This window comes from Crotalus tigris, unplaced genomic scaffold (assembly GCF_016545835.1).
Source record: "Crotalus tigris isolate CLP2741 ecotype Arizona unplaced genomic scaffold, ASM1654583v1 scf7180000019227.483876, whole genome shotgun sequence".
NCBI lineage: Eukaryota > Metazoa > Chordata > Lepidosauria > Squamata > Viperidae > Crotalus > Crotalus tigris.
Window position 1 is genome coordinate 36,548 of NW_024097445.1, and position 21,022 is coordinate 57,569.

Here is a 21,022-nt window from a genome sequence, read left to right on the forward strand (position 1 = left end):
AACTCTCTTCTGTGGCTCCAAGTAGCTGTGATATGCACAGCTGTCATACCCTGGTAAACAATGTCAACAGATGGACCAAACCAGGTGACATAGTTGAGGGGTCTTTGACCTATGGTGAAGAATGGAGTCTAGCCATAGCAGAATGGGTGGAGGAGACTGATCAACAAACAATCAAGAAGACAGGCCCAGCAGGCATTGTGGAGCACTAAGAGTATGATAAGATACCAAGATTATGGTCATCCCTACATCAGCAGAGGTCTCCAACCATAATGGTTGTCTGTGCCACTGGATTACAGTCTCTTCAGCTGAGAGAGTGGGACTGTTTCTATACAATGGTTGCCCCACTTAAAACTCCCTCATACACAGGTTTCTATTGTGCATTTCCTCTTCATCTACAACACATCTGCAATTCATCTCATTTCCAAACCTCATTCGCTGAACTCTGTAATGATGAGAGAATGATAAAACAACAGGTGGAGATGACCACATGGAGCACAAACCTGCACGTGGATGGCCTTTGGACCAGTAGCCATTCATTTCAGTGTCCAGGAAGCAGAGATATCCAGAGAATTAGGCAATTCTTCTTAGTATAGTATTGCCCACCCTCACATAAGAGTGGGAGTTAGAAAAGGTACCCTAAATATTGCCTGTCTCACAACATTTGGCTGTGTGGCTGGCAGATCATCTTCTTAAAGGTTGAGTAAAAAGAAAAACAAATCAAAGAAAACTCATCAATGGAGCCTGGAATGTCTATACCAGTGGTGGTGAACCTATGGCATGCGTTCCAGAAGTGGCACTCGGAGCCCTCTCTGTGGGCACACGTGCCGTTGTCCCAGCCTTGCCTCCCCCCTGGAGGAGAGTTGCCCCCGAGCGTGGCCCATGCAAAGCAGCGCAGCCAAGGACATGGCAGTTAGGCAGTGTAGACAAGATTCTGCTCTCACACCCCATCGCGCACAATTGATGCTGCAGGGTGCAGGCAGAGGCCACAATGGCACTGCTGGGCTGCCTGGGAGATCTGCGGTGGGCCCTGGAGGCGGTAGGTGGCCCTGCGGGCAGGCAGGGTGGAGGTGGGGCGGGGGTGGAGCGGGAGTGGGGCCAGTTTTGGGGCACTCGGTTTCTAAAAGGTTTGCCATCACTGGTTATACATTGCTGGATAGAGGCAAGATGTCAAGATCTGAAAGATGAGCAGCATTCATAGCAGCCAAACTTCACCAGTATATCATCAAGATCGTTGCACTCAGTGAGACCAGGCTTGAAGATGTGGGTTCATTACAGGAAACAACAAATGGATATGATTCTTTTGCAAAACGAAACCATAGACTGAAAACAGGACTCATGGATCAGATTTTGCAATCAACATTTTCTGCTGAAGAACATCTCTACTTTCCCCTTGAATAAATGAATGTACTATGAAATTCCACTTTCCTCTTAACAAGTCCTGGTACATCACCCTTGTCAGTGTCTGTGCTCCAATCCTTATAAAGTCCAGACAAAGATAAGGAAGGTTTCTACAAGAACCTAAACCAGATTATTCAAAAAAAAAAATCATCAGCAATAAGTTCATCATTCTAAGCAACTTCATCAGCAGGGTGGAAACAGAAAGTGACAATGGGACAGAGATTCCTTTGGAAGCATGAGATGGGAAACTAAACAGTAACAATCTGCAACTTCTGAGCAAATTTGCCAGGCACAACTTGTGCATCACTAAAATGATGTTCAGCCTTGCAAACAAATACAAAACTATCTGGATGCATCTAAGGAGCAGACACTGGCATCTATTTCACTATGTCATAGTTTGCCAACACAACCTTAGACATCACCCTCAAATAGGTCCTGTGGGGTACTGAGTCCTGGACAAATCACAGACTGGTCCAGTCGGTCCTCAACCTGCAAATAACCCCTTTAAACCGTAAGCAACCAAGGACTATCAGAACGTCATTCAATATCAGCAGGCTGCAAGACCCAGGCCAAGTCCTGGGACACATTTTCAAGATGTGTCAGATCCCCAAAGAAATGTATCACTTTTCTATCTATCCCATACTTGCTTTTATACCCATTTCTTGGGGCCTGCCGTTCTGTTGGGAGGGGGGATGGTTTGCTTTGCCACACTGCCCTTCTCCCAGGGGAAGAAATGCAGCCGAATACCATCATCCTTATCTGGAAGATGGTTTACGCTTGGAACCAGAAGGAAATGAAACTGAGAGAGACTTTGAGGAGCACGCCAAAGGAGTCAGTTACCAAAACAACATACCACCTGTGGATTGGCCGAGATTTAAATGGACAATGGGATCCTGGGGGGAGGAGTAATGAATATTGCTTTTGATATACTGCTTGTGCGGGGTGTTTTTCCCCAGACCTCGCTTTACTTCCTAGCTGTCACTAACTCCTGATAAAAGTTCCTTTTGAGACAATGCCTGTTTCAAGAGTTCTGCTTTCTTGAGAGACCTAGTTGAGGCAGGTCCTTACAAGATGTATTTAATTAAACTCTCTGGAAATGTACTGCTTGTAGAAACCTGTTCTGAAAAGTGGTTGCAGTTTAAAGATATCATCATACAAACTGCAACAACTTTAGCTAGGCTGAAAACCTCAGCACAACAACATTAGTTAAATTAAAACCACAAGACCATTTCATCAGCCCTCCAGGTCAAACACAAGGCGTATGCATGCTGGCAGAATGAGCCATCATTTGTCTCAAAGAAAGACAAGTTTAAAACCTGCAGTCCAAAGTAAAGGCAGAACTGCAAGAGAAAGGCTGATTAGGTGGAACATTATGCAGGTATGCATGCCACCAAGGAGGTCTTCAGCACCATGAAGACAGTTTATGGTCTTTTGAAATCAGGATGCTTCTCCTTGCTGTCATCTGATGGATCAAGCCTAATCAAAGACCAGAAAGGACTGAAAAGCCAGTGGGGATGAACACTCTTCCAACCAACTCTATAGACTGTTCACAATTGACTCTGATGTCATACAGCAGATTCTTCAGCTGTGTATCCTAGGATTTCCTTGGATGTCCTAAGCTTGCCACCCTGTCAGCCCTCCCAGGTAAATCAGACAGGAAATAGAACTAGATGAGCGAAACTTACTTTAGTATATATTGGTCTGGTAGTTAACACATCAGACTAGAAAGTGGGAGACTGTGAATTCAAGTCTGGCCTTAGCCATGGAAGCCAGCTGGTGACTTTGGACCAGTCACTCTCTTTAAGCTCAACCCACCTCACAGAATTGTTTTGATTGTGAGGAAAATAGGAGGAGGAAGATGTGTTCATGCCTTGAGTTATTTGTAGAAATAATAAAGGCAGAATACACATATGAAGTCTATATTAACACAAGCTTGCAGGTCTGAAGGTACAAACTTCCCACCACCATTTTTAATTGTCTGATCAATTAAGTCAGTCTTTTTTAAATTTCTTTCTCTAACTCTCGTGATTGCTTTTGTCTGAATGGCAGCATCTCTTTTCCACATTCCCCCAAGGTTATCCATACATTCAGTGGTGGGATTCAAATATGTGAACAATCAGTTCTCTGAGTGGATGCCGTTTCCAGAAGTCCATTCTGGGCTTGGGCAACAAAAAATTAGCTATCGGTTCTGCCGAACTGGTGCAAACCAGCTGAATCCCACCACATATTCTATTACATTCCCTGCACAGATGAGATTAAAAAAAAACATAATCTCACAGATGAAGTAGAACAAAGCAGGAGGGCAGGATGGCATTCCTGCAGAGATCTACAAAGCACTAGACCCAAACACCTTACAGGCTTTCCAAGTTTCTTGGAAAACATCTGGCTCACAGAGAAGATGCTTGATGACTTCTGCAATGCCCTCAACGTGACTCTCTATAAAAATAAGGGAAGCAAATCAGACACAGGGATATCTCACTGCTGTCCATTGCAAGCAAGATCTTTGTCTACATTCTCCTAAACGTTGTATTGTCTCAGAAAGGAACTTCCCAGAGGCATAGTGTAGCTTTTGGCTAGAATGAGAACAGCAGACATGATACTTGCTGTCAGACAAGTTCAGGAAAAGTACATTGAGCAGAACAAACCACTTTACTCTGTCTTTGTTGATCTGCCAAAGGCACTTGACACAGTAAACTGGAGGGGGTCTCTCTAGAGCATCCTGAGACATTATTGATTGGGGAGCTTCCTTACTATCTACAATTCTTCTGTTATTGCTAAACTCATGACCCATGTTACATAATTGATTGCTTCATATTTCAATGGGAGGAAATCAGGGTGTCCACAAGGACAAAGAACCACTGCTTATAGAATACAGATTACAGAATAACATAGTTGGAAGGGACCTTGGAGGTCTTCTAATCCAACCTCCTGCTCAAGCAGGAGACCCTATGCCATTCCAGACAAATGGCTGTACAATTTCTTCTTAGAAACCTCCAGTGATAGAGCGCCCACAACTTGTACTTTAATGTTCTCACTGTCGGCAAATTTCTCCTTAGATCTAGGTTGGATTTCTCCTTGGTAAGTTTCCATCCATTACTTCTTGTCTTGCCTTCTGGTGCTTTGGAGAACAGGTTGACTCCCTCTTCTTTGTGACAACTCTTCAAATATTGGAAGTTTTCATGTTACCCCTAGGCCTTCTTTTCATAAGACTAGACATACTCAGTTCCTGCAACATTCACCATATGTTTTAGCCTCCAGATCCCTATTCTTCCTTGTTGCTCATTTCTGCACTCTTTCTTGAATCTCAGCACCTTTTCTGTGACCAGAAATGGATGCACTATTCCAAGTGTGGTCTTACCAAAGCAATATATAGTGATAGTAATAGATCACAACACTGTACCAGTCATCTTGCAGATTTTGACCACCTCTATAGAAACCACTGGAAGTGAGTGACATCAACATCATAGGATTCAACCTAATGATTCAAAAAAAGTAGCACCCTACACAAATCTCCTACTCTAACATTACAGTACCTATGTCATTAAACATTTTATTTTTGGGAACAAGTGCTACTTTTTTTTATTGAAAGTTTTTTAAATTTTACAAAACAAATCCCCTCCCCAAACCTCCCCCCACCCTCCCATACCCTCCCCCACCTCCCCAAACCTCCCAAACCCTCCCCCAACCTTCCCAGAGCTGAGTACAGGCTTAATTAAAATTTTTCAGAAAAAGAAAAAAAAAACTTAAAACACATATAAATCCTAAACAAATCTAAATACATTAAATTAAATAGGTTATCTTCTCTAAAAAATAATAATTGCAATCATTAAACACATTATAATATACTCTAAACATTTTCTAGTATCATACTTATATTATTATCCATCATTCTGTATAACTCCCTCCAAAACACAAATTTAAACATTACTTTCTTTGAATATCTATACCTACAATATAAAATCTAATCTCTCCCTCTTTCTTTATCCTAGAACAGAAAAATAAACATATAAAGCTTCATTATACCATTAAAACTAAATACTCTTTGAATACTTAAACTAAATACTTAAACTTAAACTTCTTATCTAAGATTTTCATTCAATCTCCATAATCTTCTCTCCTATCAAAAAAAAAACTTAAAAGACATATAAATCCTAAACAAATCTAGATACATTTAATTAAACAAGTTATCTTCTCTTAAAAATAATAATAATAATAATAATAATAATAATAATAAAAAACCCCAATCATTAAACACATTATAATATACTCTGAACCTTTTCATATCATACTTATGTTGTTATCCATCATTCTTTATAAACTCCCTCCAAAACACAAATTTGAATATTACTTAAAACATTAGAATTCCCTTATACACATTTAAATCTTTACCAATAACAAATTCCATCCACAATAAACACATTCCTTATCAGTCTCTCTTGTCCATAAACCATTAAAATTCTCTTATACACATTTAAATCTTTACCAATAACAAATTCCATCCACAATAAACACATTCCTTATCAGTCTCTCTTATCCATAAACCTCAAAAGAAGTGCTTTGAAAACTGCCCTTAAAGCTAACTCCAAAAAGTTTGTAAATCTTGCTTTTCCCACAGACTCAGTACTCTTTTGAATACTTAAACTAAGTACTTAAACTTAAACTTCTTATCTAGAATTTTCATTCGATCTCCATCCTTATCAGTCTCTCTTATCCATAAATCTCGAAAGAAGTGCTTTGAAATCTGCCCTTAAAGGTAGCTCCAAAAAGTTTATAAATCCTGCTTCTCCCGCAGACTCAGGAGCCAATACTTGTGAGGCTTCCTTAAACTCCTTCTTCTGTTGCTCTTTTTCTTTACGATTATATGTTGCACGAGTTGTCCTCTGCTCCTTCATCTCGACTTGTTGAGGCCCCTCAAACTGAGATTTCCCATTTTTCATTAATATAGGCTCTTCAGACTGCAATTCTACCCTTAAAGGTTGCTCCAAAAAATTTATAAATCCTACTTCTCCCGCAGATTCAGAAACCAATAGTTGTGAGGCTTCCTTAACCTTCTTCTGTTGCTCCTTTTCTTTACAGTTATATGTTGCACAGGTTATCCTCTGCTCCTCCATCTCAACTTGTTGAGGCCCCTCAAACTGAGGTTTCCCAATTTTCATAAGTATAGGCTCTTCAGACTGCAATTCTACCTTCTTTTCTTCCAAAGCTTTAAACTTAATAGATGGCGATGAACATACCCCCAGGACCGAAGTATAAAAGTCTTTTGCTTGAGAAACAGTATTAAGTCTATAACATATCCCCAGGTAATTCACCACCATTCCAATCGGAACATCCCATCTGAACAAGATTCGTCTCTTTTTAAGTTCATCTGCTAAAAAAGCAAACTCCTTTCTTCTTCTTAAAATTTTAGATGGGATCTCCTTTAGAATTATAACATCTTGTGAAGCAATTTGAAATCTCTTCTTATAAAAAGCTTGTATAATTTCGTTGCGCAGGGATCTTTTCCCAAAGTAAATTACCACATCTCTTGGCAAATTCTTTTGCACTGCCACCACAGAGTTAACTCTAAATAATTTTTCAATTTCACTAAGTATTTCCTCTTTTTCTTTATTCAAAATCACAGCAAAATCCTTTGCAACCATCTCTCTCAGATCTCCTTGCACAGACTCTCCCAAACCTCTGATTCTTAAGGCATATTCCATTTATCTATATTGAAGCATAAGAATCTCATTTTCCATTTCTTTTTCCATGCTTTCAAATTTTCCCTCCATCAATTCCACTTTTTCTGGTACCTCTTCTACACGAGAGTTCAGCTTTTCAAGAACAGAGGCAACTCCTTTTAGAGCCAAAACTATCTCTTGCCTCAAAATCTTATTATTTTCCTCTAAAATCTCTTTCATTTCTGCCCTAATTTGAGATATAACATTTCCCATCATATCTTGCAAATCCTTCACAATTATTGGCTGTACCAAGGAAGAGGGTGAAACTATTGATTTAGGTTTTTGCACTGATGATAACACCGAAGAAGAAGCCACCTTAGGAGCTGTAGGAATTACTGGACGCTTTGGAGCCATCTTAAAAAAAATCTTTACTCCTTAAAAATTACAAAAATTAAGCAAAAGAAAAAGAGAGATTAAGTCCAAAAAAATTCAAAAAATCCTTCAAAAGGAGATCATTATAACAAAAAGATACTGAACGCTTTGGAGCCATCTTAGAAAAATCTTTACTCCTTCTTAAAAGCTACAAAAATTAAACAAAAGAAAAAGAGAGATTAACTCGAAAAAAAATCAAAAAGTCCTTCAAAAGGAGATCATTATAATAAAAAGAAAGGAGTTAAAAAAAGAAAAGGGAAGAAGAAAAAAGTAATTAAATAGAAAAAATCCATTCCATTTTTTTTAAAAATACAAAAAGCAAAACAAAGAAGTTAAAAAAAAATAATAATGCTTCTAAAATCCAAACCCAACATCAAAATCAAATCCACATTCCGTTCCAATCATTAAAAAAAAGGAAAAGGATAAAAAAAAACAGCAAAAAGCCTGCCGATCGCCATTCTACCTTCCCAAAGGAAAAAAAAAACCGAAAGGCTTGCCAATCGCCATTTTACTTTCCCTTTCAACAAAAGGAAAAAAAATAAAAAGAGGGAATATAAAAGTAAAAATAAATCTTTAAACTTAAAATCCAAATAAAATCAAAGAAAGCAAAAGCTAAATCCTCTACTCAGCTCTGTCCGCCTCTAAAAAAACTCACCAGATCACTTTAATCGCGGAGGTGGTTGCAGCGGCTTGTTTTGTCCCTAGGGACAAAAGCAGCTGGGAAGCGGAGACAGTCTGAACTCCGTGGGAGCACTCCTCTCACCCCCCAAAAAAGCCTTGGGGGTGCATGAGAGTGGCTCTACCACTATTCAGACAACCCTCTTCCCCCCCCCTTTGCCCGGGAGGGGGATTTTGAACCGCTGAACAGCTGATGGCCGCTGTTCATAGCGATTCAAACACTTACCCAGGAGGACGGCTACAAAGTAGCCGCCATCGCGCGCGCAGATCCACCGGAAGTGAAGTGCTACTTTTATCAGAGAAGCTTACTTATATGCGCCTTGTGAAAGAGAATTTTTGCTGAATTTTTCTGCTTCAAACTTTCCCATCAAATTAAATAATAGTTAAATTGTAGAATAAAACTTGAGTGCTGTAGAAAACAATGGAGAGCAATATGCTTATTGAGGACATAAGTGTCTTTGATTACATGCCATTATAAACATTGTTACCTGCTTTCATTAATATGAGAGATGCACGTTTAAGAATTCAGAATCAAATTCCATCAAGCACTTTCTCTAGCTATTCCCTACGAGCATTCATTTGATCCGTTACTTCCAGAGAGACATTTGAGATGCTGGCTTTTTCACTAAATGACTTTGAGAGAAAAAGCAAGTGAGCATATGGCGATATATAATTTCTTTCAAGCAATCTGTGAGATAAAGGCTGGGCAAATTTCAATCCAACTTTATCTGAATGTCATTGGATGGATGATAGAAGGCAAACTGTGGGCCAGTTTGAGAACTTAATCCCCCTGCCACCAAATACATTCTTTGCATTGTCCTCCTAGGACAGTGTTTCCCAAACTTGACAATTTTAAGGCATGTGGACTTCAACTCCCAGAATTCCACAGCCAGCGTTGCTGGCTGTGGAATTCTGGGAGTTGAAGTCCTCATGCCTTAAAATTGTCAAGTTTGGGAAACACTGTCCTAGGACACTGAAGGTAAAGCCCTTTATCCATTTTTATTTTCCGTCTATGTTTTAACATGTGACCTTGTCTTTCATTGAAGTGAATCAAATCACTGAAACTGTAACTTTCAGCATTCAAAGGATGTGACCTATCAATAAGCTGGGGAATTTCCTCGTTCCCTCTGGGTCATGAGCTCTTCTCTTTGAAGAGGCCAGAACTAAATTTTTGACCCAGCTTCGTGTTTCCTGTCACTTTTGTAAATTGAGTTCTTGCTCACAGATGAGGAGAAATAGGCCTCACCTTCATCCCTTGCAAGAAAGAGACCGAAGTCAATTTAATATAAGTGCCCTACTGGATCAGAACAAAAGGCTCTAACCTGGCAACATGGGTCAGAGGGATGAATCTGGAATGACTACGTGATGAAAGGAATAGACTAGTCGGAGTTCCTCTCTCAAGGGGTGTTATTCAGAAAAACAATGTCTCTTTTAAAAAGAGAGAGAAAGAGAAAGACGTTTTATAGCTAATAGTCCTTGAGAACTGGTTTAATCTCCTTTAATGCCATCTAGGCTAGTGGCCAGCATCATACTGTGAGACTGCAATTAATTATGTCTTGAATGAAAAATGCCCAATCTAAATGTATCTGCCAAACAATTTCATTGGGTGATCTCAAACATTATTATTATTATTATTATTATTATTATTATTATTATTATTATTATTATTATTTGAGAGGAAGAACTCTTGGATCATTCCATCCTGTTTGTAATGAACTAAAAGTGGACTGTCCTGAGGGTGACACATTTGTACAAAGCCTTCCATACAGTTGCACGTTCAGGAGGAAAGATTCCTTTCCCCCCTCCCCCCATAATCCAGAAAATAAAGTCATTGATTGTAAGATTTGTCCAGCTCTATAGATTAAGATAGGTGTCTAATTATATTTTGGAGGGAGGAGTATGTCTATCAGAACCGGGCTACAAAATCCGTACTACCCAGATTGCAGCAATCACAGGTCATTCTCGACTTAAGACTACAATTGAGCCCAACATTTCCATTGCTAAGTGAGGCAGTTGTGGAGTGAATTGCGCCTCATTTTATGATCTTTTTGCCCATTGTTAAGCAAATTACTGCACTCGTTAAATGAATCTGACTTCTCCCATTGAGGTTGCTTGTCAGATATTGTCTGGGAAGGTTACAAGTGGTGATCAAATGATCCCATTTGACAGTGCAACTGTCATAAATATGTGCCAGTTGCCAAGTACTCCAATTTTGATCACATGACCATGGGGATGCTGCAACGGTTATAAGTGTGAAAATCGGTCATAAGTCGCTTTTTTCAATGCTGTTGTAATGTCGAATGGTCACTAAACAAATGGCTGTAAGCTGAGGATTACCTGCAAATACAGAAAACTCCAGTCCTTTTCTGCCATCTGGATTTTTGCAGCTCAGGTCCTTGGGAGAAAGGAATGCAGTGGACAAAATCCCTAATCTAAACAGCATTTCTGTGAAACACCGGAAGATGCCTTATACCAGATCAGAGTCTTTGTCTATCTTGTCAAAGTCTCAAGGAAGATTTTTCAAGCCCAACTTGGAGATTTTAGTATAGATGTGGGATTTTCTATAGATAAATCACTTCCTTTACCTCTCAAGTACAGATATATTAGCAAGACCAATAGGACAACTGTACCTTCACTGTGACTCTGACAATAAGCTGGATGCTATTGCCTTGATCTGGGAACCTCAATCTTCTCCAAACATATGGTTCAGATAGTCCTTGACTGACAACCACAATTGAGTCCAAAATGTTTGTTGCCAAGCGAGCCATTTGTTCAGTGAATTTTGCCCCATTTTATGACCTTTCTTGCCATAGTTGTTAAGTGAACCACTGCAGTTGTTAAATTAGTAGCACAGTTGTTAAATGAATCTGGCTTCCCCATTGACCTTGTTTATCAGAAGGTTGCAAAACGGAACACTGCAACTGTCATAAATGCATGCCAATTGCCAAGCATCCAAATTTTGATCACGTGATCATGGGGATGCTGCAACAGTCATAAGTGTGAAAAACGGCCATAAGTCCCTTTTTTCACTGATCTTTGAACAATCACTAAATGAACTGTTGTAAGTAGAGGACTACCTGTAATCCTTTCTCTCAGATTACCCTGCAATTCATCAGCAATTCACAAGAGTATGATTGAGTGAAAAGCAGTGGAGTGCTAGGGGCAAGGCCAGACCATTATCCTTCCAGATGCTCCCTTCTTAAGGAAATGGGTGGGGTCATCTCGTATGTTGCCCAAAAGGATTAAGTTGATTGTGGGAATGTTGTTGTCTGTTTGGAACTATTTGTTGTCTCTCAGCTTTGAACGGACTGTACAGTAAATTGATTAATCATGAAATTTAGCTATCATACTATGTTTTGCTCAACATGACCTTTTAAAGAAAGCATGATAAATCATAAGCCATGGTTTACAAATCACAACAACCATCGAATCAAAATGGACCAAAGCAAATTATGTCTTAGCCAGTGAGTGACCTTAGTTACTCTGAGGTCTAAGTGGATCCATGCTCATGTCATGTCATGTCATGTCATATCATGTCATGATAGCAGATGAAGTGCAGCTTGTAGCTTTGTATATATAGTTCTTCATACAGAGGTTTTCCTTTACTATATAAACCTTCTTCAGATATTCAGCAATGTGTGTGGGGCTTCCAACTATAGAAGATTGGAGGCATCTTTTAATCTCACTCTTTTCTGTCCCCAACCTCCATGCATTCAGCCAATAGTTCAATCATCCAAGTCAGACATGTCAAACTCGCACGACGTATAGCAGCTTTTTCCCCATTGCCAACAATGGGTGGGTGCAGTTTCCTCCTGACATGTCTGGCCTACAGGCCGGCAGTTTGACACCCCTGATCCAAGTGATCCAGGAATACACTAAGAGCTGTACTCAGTGCAGTACTTAACTTCACTGTGTTGCTCTAGAAATGAATGCAGCTCATTCAGATATCTGGTTGAATCTATAAAATCAAGAAGAGCTGGTCTTCTTCTCCATCCAATTTCACGTGGGGGATATACTACACATTGTATATTTACGCAAGCTTTTTCATGGTCTATCCGTTTCACCTTTTACATGTGTTAGGAAAGCACTTGAGAATGAGATACTTAACTCTGCCTCATAGGATGACATTGTCATCTTTGGTAGGGTATAGTATTTATGTATTGGATTGTCTATTTTTTTTATTTTTAACCATTGTAGAATTCGATAAGCTACTTATTTGGCAGTATTGAAGCCTAAATAAAAAAAGTAAAGGGTTGAGCCACTGCATTTCCACTAAGCACACAAAATCCATAACTCAGAAGGTAGATGAACCAGGCCTTAATTTGCAAACAGTCTTCAATAATTAGATGACTTGGGTAACAGAGCTTTATAGTCCTCCTACCACATAAATTAATGGATTAGCATCTTGTAATTCATCTGCAAATAACAGAAGCAAAATCTGTTTATCCCAAATGGAAATGGGGGGAAGGGCATGAAAAAGTGTCACAGTTTAACAACTATAGAATTTACATAAAAATTAAAAACAAAAATCCAGAACCAAGAGGCGTCTTTGCTGAGTCCTTTAGGTGTGGGAATATAATCTGTCACTTGACTGTTAAGCCCCATCCTTATTTAGATTTATCTTTTCCCTCTGTGGATGATTATAATCAAAATCAGGAACCCATAGCCACAGCTACAGCTACTTGTTTGAAATCCATCTAGTCTCTTGTTACAGGAAAAGACTGGAAAATCTTTGAATCAAATGTGAACATGCATTTCTTTGATTATAACGTACTGTTGAACTGCAAGAAGCTGAAAGACAAGGGGCCTAACAGATCTCTCACTGTCCCACTAGGTATGGTCTTCTCATATCTAGGTTCTCATTCTTTCACTACAGGTAGTCCACCTTGAGCAACTAGTTGGGACTGGCAACTTAGTCATTAACTGAAGCAGTCGCTAAGTGAAACCACAACTGTGCTTAATGTCTGACTTCAGTCTTCCTTTGCTTTGCAGACCTGCAAAGGTCATAAATATGAGGATTGGTCACAAAATTACTTTTTCATGATTGTCATAACTGTGAAGAGTCGCTGTACGAGGCAGTCACCAAAGGAGGAGTATGTGTACACATTAAATTCCACCCTTTGAAGAAAAAATTTCACAAAGCTTTTAAAAGACTGCCATCCATGCAAAATCAGTGTTTGTGCTGCTGTAATTTATGGCACTGGAAATATGGGCATCTGCTCTTCAGATAAACTATATTTTAAAATCTATATCAGCCAAATAGCTCATTTTCATTAGAAATTCCTTTTTTCCTTTTTTTTTCTTTTGCATTCCCACTGAGCAGATATTCACACAAGTAGCAAAAATAGTGAATAGAATAAATAGAGAGAGGCTTCAAGACAAGCTAAGTTTTATGTATGGAAATGCACTTGAACCTGTAAAAATAAACCACACAAATGGAAAGGCTGGGTTTTACTATAATAGTACGATTTCTATAAGCGGCAGCAAACTGTATACTTGCTGGATACAAAGTCAAGTCTTTTATTATTTTCTCCCTTTTTTGCAAGTATCTCAAGTCATTAATTTAAACTTGCTTGACAGCTTTGCATTGCACCTATCTGGCAGCCTAGGACTTCAAAACCTTGCTAGCTGTCTTTAGAAAGTCTAGGAATGTGTTCGTCCCTTTGAAACCTGACCCCAGGATCCTCCATTTCCAACTGTAATCTGATTTCCTTTGACAGGTAATAATACTCTTTCAACTTACAAATAACACTGACTTGGAGCATTTGGGTCATTCTCCAAGCAGATCTTTAGCTCTCTTAAGGTTTTTCTCTTTTATTCTCTGCCTCCAAAGACTGACTGATGCCCAATATGGCATGGGATCTACATCCCTTTTGGCTTCTTTTTATACCAGTCATGTTGAAAGAAACGAAGAAATGGGTGACAAAAGGCAAAAGGCAGTGCAATGTGGTAGAGTTTGGTCTCAGAAATCTATGCAAATATTACTCAGAGGAATGGGGCTAATACACGGCTAGTAGCCTGGCAAAATTTATACAAGGACTCCAATCACTGGAATAGGTTAAGCAGCTACTATGATTCGTACCTCGAGTCTTTTTCAACAACATTGGGATCCTATCATAGGGAAGTGCCATTAGAAGGGTTAGTAGAAGTGCCATTAGAAGGGTTAGTAGACTCACCACTCAGTTCTATATCCTTTATCCAAAAGTGTCTCCTTAGATGGCAGTGTGGTTGTACTCTCCTGGAATTAGCCCCAATGCTGACCTCCGCAACAGAAGCAGGAATACAGTAATGCAACTTTCAGCAGAAAACAAAGAACTGCTAAACTCCTGGGTAGCCACCTTTTCAACTTCCCACAATGCAGGGCTGCAAAGCATTCCCTCTTGGGTATTCTGTGTCATGGTAATATAGCATAGTTTACAAACCGCTGTGGCCAATTTGACATATCTGTTATACTAGGTCTAGGAGATCTATGAGATCTGAGTAGCATAAAATCCAAATTATCCTGAGAGGGCAGACAAGAGCTAGCTTTTTTTTTTTTTTATCTTTTCATCGCCATCTAATGGAACTGGCAATCCAGCTCATTTAGTTCTAATTAAGTCATTATGGAGTTTGCTTGGTTTTGTCTTAATATGCTGCCAGAGATTCTCAGCCATAGTCTTCTCCCAGTGACTTTTCAATTTACTATTTGAATCATCTGTGCTGGGTGTGCTTCTCCAAAGAGGACTGTGATCCTATGTGTTTAAACTTATTTGAATGAACAGATATATAGAGATACAGACCAATGGAAATTGAAACGAGATATAACTAATGAGGAATGATGACAATACCTGACAACTATACACTTGTCCAGATCCTATGTTATTGGTTTGTACTATATTAAAACCGATTTGTCAGGGAACAGCAAGTAAAATATATGGCTACTTAAGGGAGAATCAACTGTAGTGTGAGGGTATCGTTTTTGTAAAGATTTTTTTTCCTGGAGAAATGAAGAAAGTGAATTCCCCTATTACAGTCTTTTGATGGTTTTTCTACATCACATTAAAAGGATATATTTCAACAAATTGATGTTTCTGCAGTAGAGTGGGAGAAAGAGCTGAGCTCAAATTTTGAGCTGAGAACCAAGCAAACAATTCCCCATTTTACCCTGCCTGGTATTTTCCCAAGAATTCTGGGAATTATAATCCCAACACATCTGGAGAACAATATAATTGCATACTGAACCTGGGATGCTCGATGCCTATAAAAACACTTTTTTAAAAAAAATATTGGGGGAAGCAGTGGAAGTTATTATGCTCTTTGTAACAGAAATACCATATGAAGTATCTGATAGGAGTCAGATATGGCACTGATAAATTATTCAAGTCAGCATCCTCTATTTTCCAGTAATAGATTTTGCCAATTCTTGAGAAATCTCAATATTTGTTTTTCCCTTAAAATGGTCTGTCTGTCTGTCTGTCTCTACCTACCTGTCTACCTACCTATCTCTATCCATCCATCCATCCATCCCACTAAATGATAATGTGGATTTTTGGTTTTTCACCCTAACTCTTGGTGAATCTAATCATTGTAATCTGTGGAACATAGTTTCTTCCTTCTTAACAGTAAAACCTGGAAACATTCAAATGTGGGAAGAGGAGTTAAAAAGGCAAGCTGACAAAAATGATCTTGCAATGCAAGCTCTCCTCCTTTGTACAGGTAGTCTTTGACTTATGTCCAGCTGCTTGGTGACCAAAGTTATGCCAGAGCTCCCCAGAGCTACTTATGACCCAGTTTCAAAGTTCCAATGGCCCTTCATTTATGTGATCCCATTTGGTTATTTACTTCCAGTTTCCAGCAAAAACCATCCATTTAGTACAATGGATTCATTTAATGACCATTACGTTCACTTAACTTAAAAATCCCCCCCCCAAAAAATGGGTGTGGTCATCTGATGACCTGCTTAATGATTGCTGTGACTTATGACCATAATTCTGGGCTCAATTACAATCATGAGGACTATTTATATATGTATCGATGTTAAAAGTCACTCGGAGTGCTGCAGGATGAAAATTAAATGATAAATAAAGAAATAGAGCTGGATTTGTATTATAACATTGCATGCGCCATCTTGCTTTTTTCTGACTGAGACATCCACATAGACAAGCAGAGAAAGGGAGGGAGGGATTCATCCCACCTGAAAAAGCACTCCTGGAAAATCCCTTTTTGAAAGCCAATAGAATAGACTCTCTTGAATAGAGTCTAATTCTATTGGCTTTCAAAAGCCAATAGGAATTGTCCAGGCTGTCTCTGCCCTGCTGAGCCCGCCAAAAGTCCCATTCTGTAAACGGTGCTGCACTAGTTGAGTAGTCCTCGACTTACGACCGGTTGAGTAGTTCTTGACTTACGACCGATTGGGGGTCGCGGCATTAAAAAGGTTGAGAACCACTGCTGTAGCAGAAATATTGTAGCAGAAGCAGACAGGTTCACGGGCTTAGCACAATGATCCAAGTCAGCAAGGGAGCACTCAAGAATTCCAAAATCAGATTATTTCATCATGGCCCAAAGAAATCAAGAAAAATTATGGGAAAACCTCATTCAGTTCCACACACCCTGCACAAAGCAAAGGATTTATAAAACCAGCCAGAAAAAGAAAGGATATTTTTGTGAAGCATATACAGTACTTGTCAGTATTTATGAAGATACTATGAGGCATAAGATACCAGCACAATTTCAAAGAAACTTCAAAACCTCCTGAATGCTAATAAGCTCCTGGTCCAATCCAGAATCCAGGGAGAGAGCAATGAAAACAAAATTATTTGTTTCAGTTTTCTATTTAGCTTTATTTATTATTTTCTACTCCCATATAATCCACCCTTTCCTGTGAGTGACCATTTCAGTAGAAATGATAGGCAGCCATTTTCTAGATGGTGAAATAGGTAAGAAATCTGCCTCTGGATATAGGAAAGCAAATCCTCTTGTCCGCTGCTTTAGGGGGAAAAAAAGCCTAGATCCCATCCCTGAGCAATCCTGGCAATTTACTCTCTTTTCACTGAGTAGAGATGGCAGTTCTGACAAAGGTGACATGTTCTCCCCAGCACTCGTCACCTTTCAAGAAGCTCAAGGTTCACTTAGTTCACTACTTTATGGATATACCAATATCCCACTATGCAGTTGCAGAAAATATTGCAAGGAACAAAGGAAGAAAAAAAATTTTTTTTGAGGACTTAGCCTAGAGAATTTTGCAGTTTGGTCTCAGGCATTGCTTCTATAATAATTGGAAAGTAACAATGATTTCTGAAGTTTCTATAGAACAGTGGAGTGGTGAGAGGTAAAAAAAAAAAAAAAAGGATGGTGTTGGCTGTCCTTGCCATTAATACATCAAACAGCAAATAAGGGGAAGAAATTCTTTTCTTTGACCCACATGATTTTCTAATGGCTCTTGTATCTTTCCGGAGACTGTGCCAAATGAGCACACTGCAAGTCAGTGGTTAAATGTGTCTTGCTTTCTTGAAAGACTCCTCAATGCTATTTCCTATCCAACTACATTGCTGATAATCAGCCCCTTCCACCCAAGCGCTTCAGACAGGAGGACCCACTTAAGTCATTTGGAACTCAGAAGAGCAAATACATGCAAGGGATCGGTGTATAAAGTGTATATTTGGTTTCCGCATGTTGTGAAGAGGAAGCTAACATCACACTGATTTGTTTTGATGGTTTTGTGATTTATATATTTGGTTTTAGATTTACTGTGGATATTTTTAATTTATATAGATCTTCAGGTTGTTGTTGCTGCTCTCAGTAAATCACAAAGAACTGGGTAACTTCAGTGGGTATAAATGTTGCTGCTGTTCTCAGTAAACCACTAAGAACTGGATAACTTTAGTGAGTATAAATATAATAAATAAATAAATATCCCCCAATCTGAGAATGTCAATATGTAGAGAAATCTATGATCTACTGACCAAATTCAGTCATGATGAAGTAATATATAGCTCTGAATTAGATCCTCTGTCAGTCTGTTGTCAGACTATTTGCGGGACCAAATTTGTGGGACTCTCTAGGGAGTGGTCAGATAAGAGACAGCACAGTCTGCAGCTGGACAGTGGGCAAGGCAAGAGGTTCAGAAGAGACCCTTTCTAATTTCTCAGGGTGTAAAGCAGTGTTTCTCAACCTTGACAATTTTAAGGCATGTGGACTTCAACTCCCAGAATTCCACAGCCAGCAATTGCTGGCTGTGGAATTCTGGGAGTTGAAGTCCACATGCCTTAAAATTGTCAAGGTTGAGAAACACTGGTGTAAAGGAATCAGGGGGAGAGGCAATTGTACTTTCAGACTTGCAAGATTATGTTAATGCAGCTTTAAAATGAATAGAATTTGCTCAAACCGGCAATTTTTACTTTCTAGACCACCTTGTAAAGCTGACATCATCCTACCAGATCAGATGGGGTAGACACATTCTAGATCCTTCCCTGAAATTTTGCCATGTAGGGGGACCTTGGAGTCTGCCTTCTGATATGAAACACCCTCCCCTTCTCAGTGATTCAGCATCGTCCACCATTTTAGCCTTTTAGAAGACCATTGAAACCTGACTTTTTGTCTACACACCAAGATAGAATGAGGATACCTAAAGATAGTTATGAGGCATTCAATGAAATGGTTGAGGGACCAGGTTTTTTGTTCTCATTTTATGATTACTGGGTTTTATTGTTATTGGAAGTTGCCAAGGATTGTGTTTAAGATGGATGGCCATACAAATCTTTTAAGTAAATAAAATAAACAAATACCTGTTAGAAAATAGGGCTGCATAACAATCTAGTTCAAAGATCTGATTCAAAGGCAATTCAATCAAATCTCCAATTTTAACTGGCATTCCAAATTAAATTAGAAATAAAATCAAATGATTAAAGCAATTTGAATTGGAGGCCTTCAAATAGATTTTGATGTGGCACATGCACAAAACAGAGTTTTTCTAAATTAATTCAGACATCCATGTCAAATTGATTGTTTAATGGACTTCCTAATTGAATCGTCAATTCAGATGGAATCAGAATTCTTACATCCATCACCAAGGAACATATTAAAGAAGTCAGACTTGTTTATACTTTTTGTTGAAACTTCTCCCATGCAGTAATGCTTTGTGTGAAGGTATTTTCAATGCGGTTAGAAGATATATAACCATTTGTATATTTTGGTGACCTACTTGGTCAGAATACTTCCAGAATTTCCAATAACCTTCTAAGCTTGTATTTTTTCTGACATGTCTTGTCCTCGACTTGCCTTTCCACAATCTCTCAAGCCAATCCTTATGGCCTAATCAATATCAAAAGAGTCTTGGATCTCCACTCTTCCAAGATACTGCACTCGGGATGACTGACCTGTCATTCACTAATTCCCTTAACTCCTTCCATTTTTCCTATTTTTCCCTCCTGCACTGTTTTTGCAGAAAAAAAAATCTGGGGCTAATATTGGAACTGGAACCTCGTGGAGGGTTTCTAATCAAAACAAGGTAATTTAGAGCCATGCATTTTACTTCACGTTCTTAAGAACCTGTACCAAATTACTCTAATCTGTTTTAGGATTCAGAGTATTCTGTCAAGCTCTCATACAGTTGGGGTTGTTTTTTTTTTACCCTAATGTACACTTATCTTTTTTCCATTGTTTTTCCCTCCTTTCATATGTTGCCTTCAAATTCATTTTGCAAAGAGTGACATGCCATTCTGTATCTCTGTGCCTTTCTTTCTAACACCATTGCATCAACACAGGCATGAAAATAGCTTTTCCAGATCATGCCTCTTAAGAGTAAAAGCAATGTATTCTTGATCTGATTGAATCACAGTATGCCACAAGTCTCTGTATACAAGGAGATAAAAAAACCCATTCTCTCTCTATCACCCTGAAGCATGGCAGCACAATTTAGAGCTATTCCAGTTATGAATCAATTATGCCTATACATCTTCCTTTGTGCAGTGGGACTTTTGTGATATTACCTTGGAGACTAATTAAGCTGAATGTGAGTACCAGAACACCTTGACACCCAGAAGGTTAATGGTCCAAACCAGCCTGCCTCCCAGAGATGAGAAGCCCACATGGAAGTCAACTTGGCAACATTAATTGTTGCACTGAACGGAGCAGAGCAAATGCTTCTGAAGTCATTCTTTGCCATTACATTAATGCAACTGCTATGTGTATGTTCTTTAAGTAATTGGCAGTCTTTTCCACACAGGTCTTGTCCTCCATTTGCTTTCACAGAAGATTAGACACTATTGTATACTATACACTATCTTCTCAGTGCATAAGATTTATATATAGAAATGAGAATAGAATATGTTAACAGGGAAAAAAATAGAAAGTCAGGAATAGAAGGAAGAATTGTAGGGAACTGGGAGGGAAGTGAAAATATGTGACGTTTGTATCATCAACCATTATGCATAGCATTTCTGTTGCAAAGTACAGCTTTAAGTATGACAGTTTCCATTATTTCAGATGTCTGGTCTTTACAAAGGAAAAAAAAGGAAATGAAGGTGTTTGAATTAACAGATGCTTTTGTTTGTAAAAGGCAAGATCTACAGCAAATATTGTATGGTATTCAAGATCATTCAAGGTCAGAACTACATTTAGACTTGGGAGCTTTCTGTATCGTATCATTCAAAAATTGCTTTGCAATGATGCATTGGTGTTATGATTCAGCATACAAAAGCTAACGTTTCCAAGTGACAGCATGTGGAAAGACATTCAAAATATTGAGGTGCCTCAATTTTCCCTGCTTCTTCTAGACTATGTAAAGTTTGTACTGGCAACATTACATGCTACGTTTTTCTGGATCCAAGACTGAAAATTACATTAAGGTGCACCATGCCCAGGATAGATTGGAGACATGA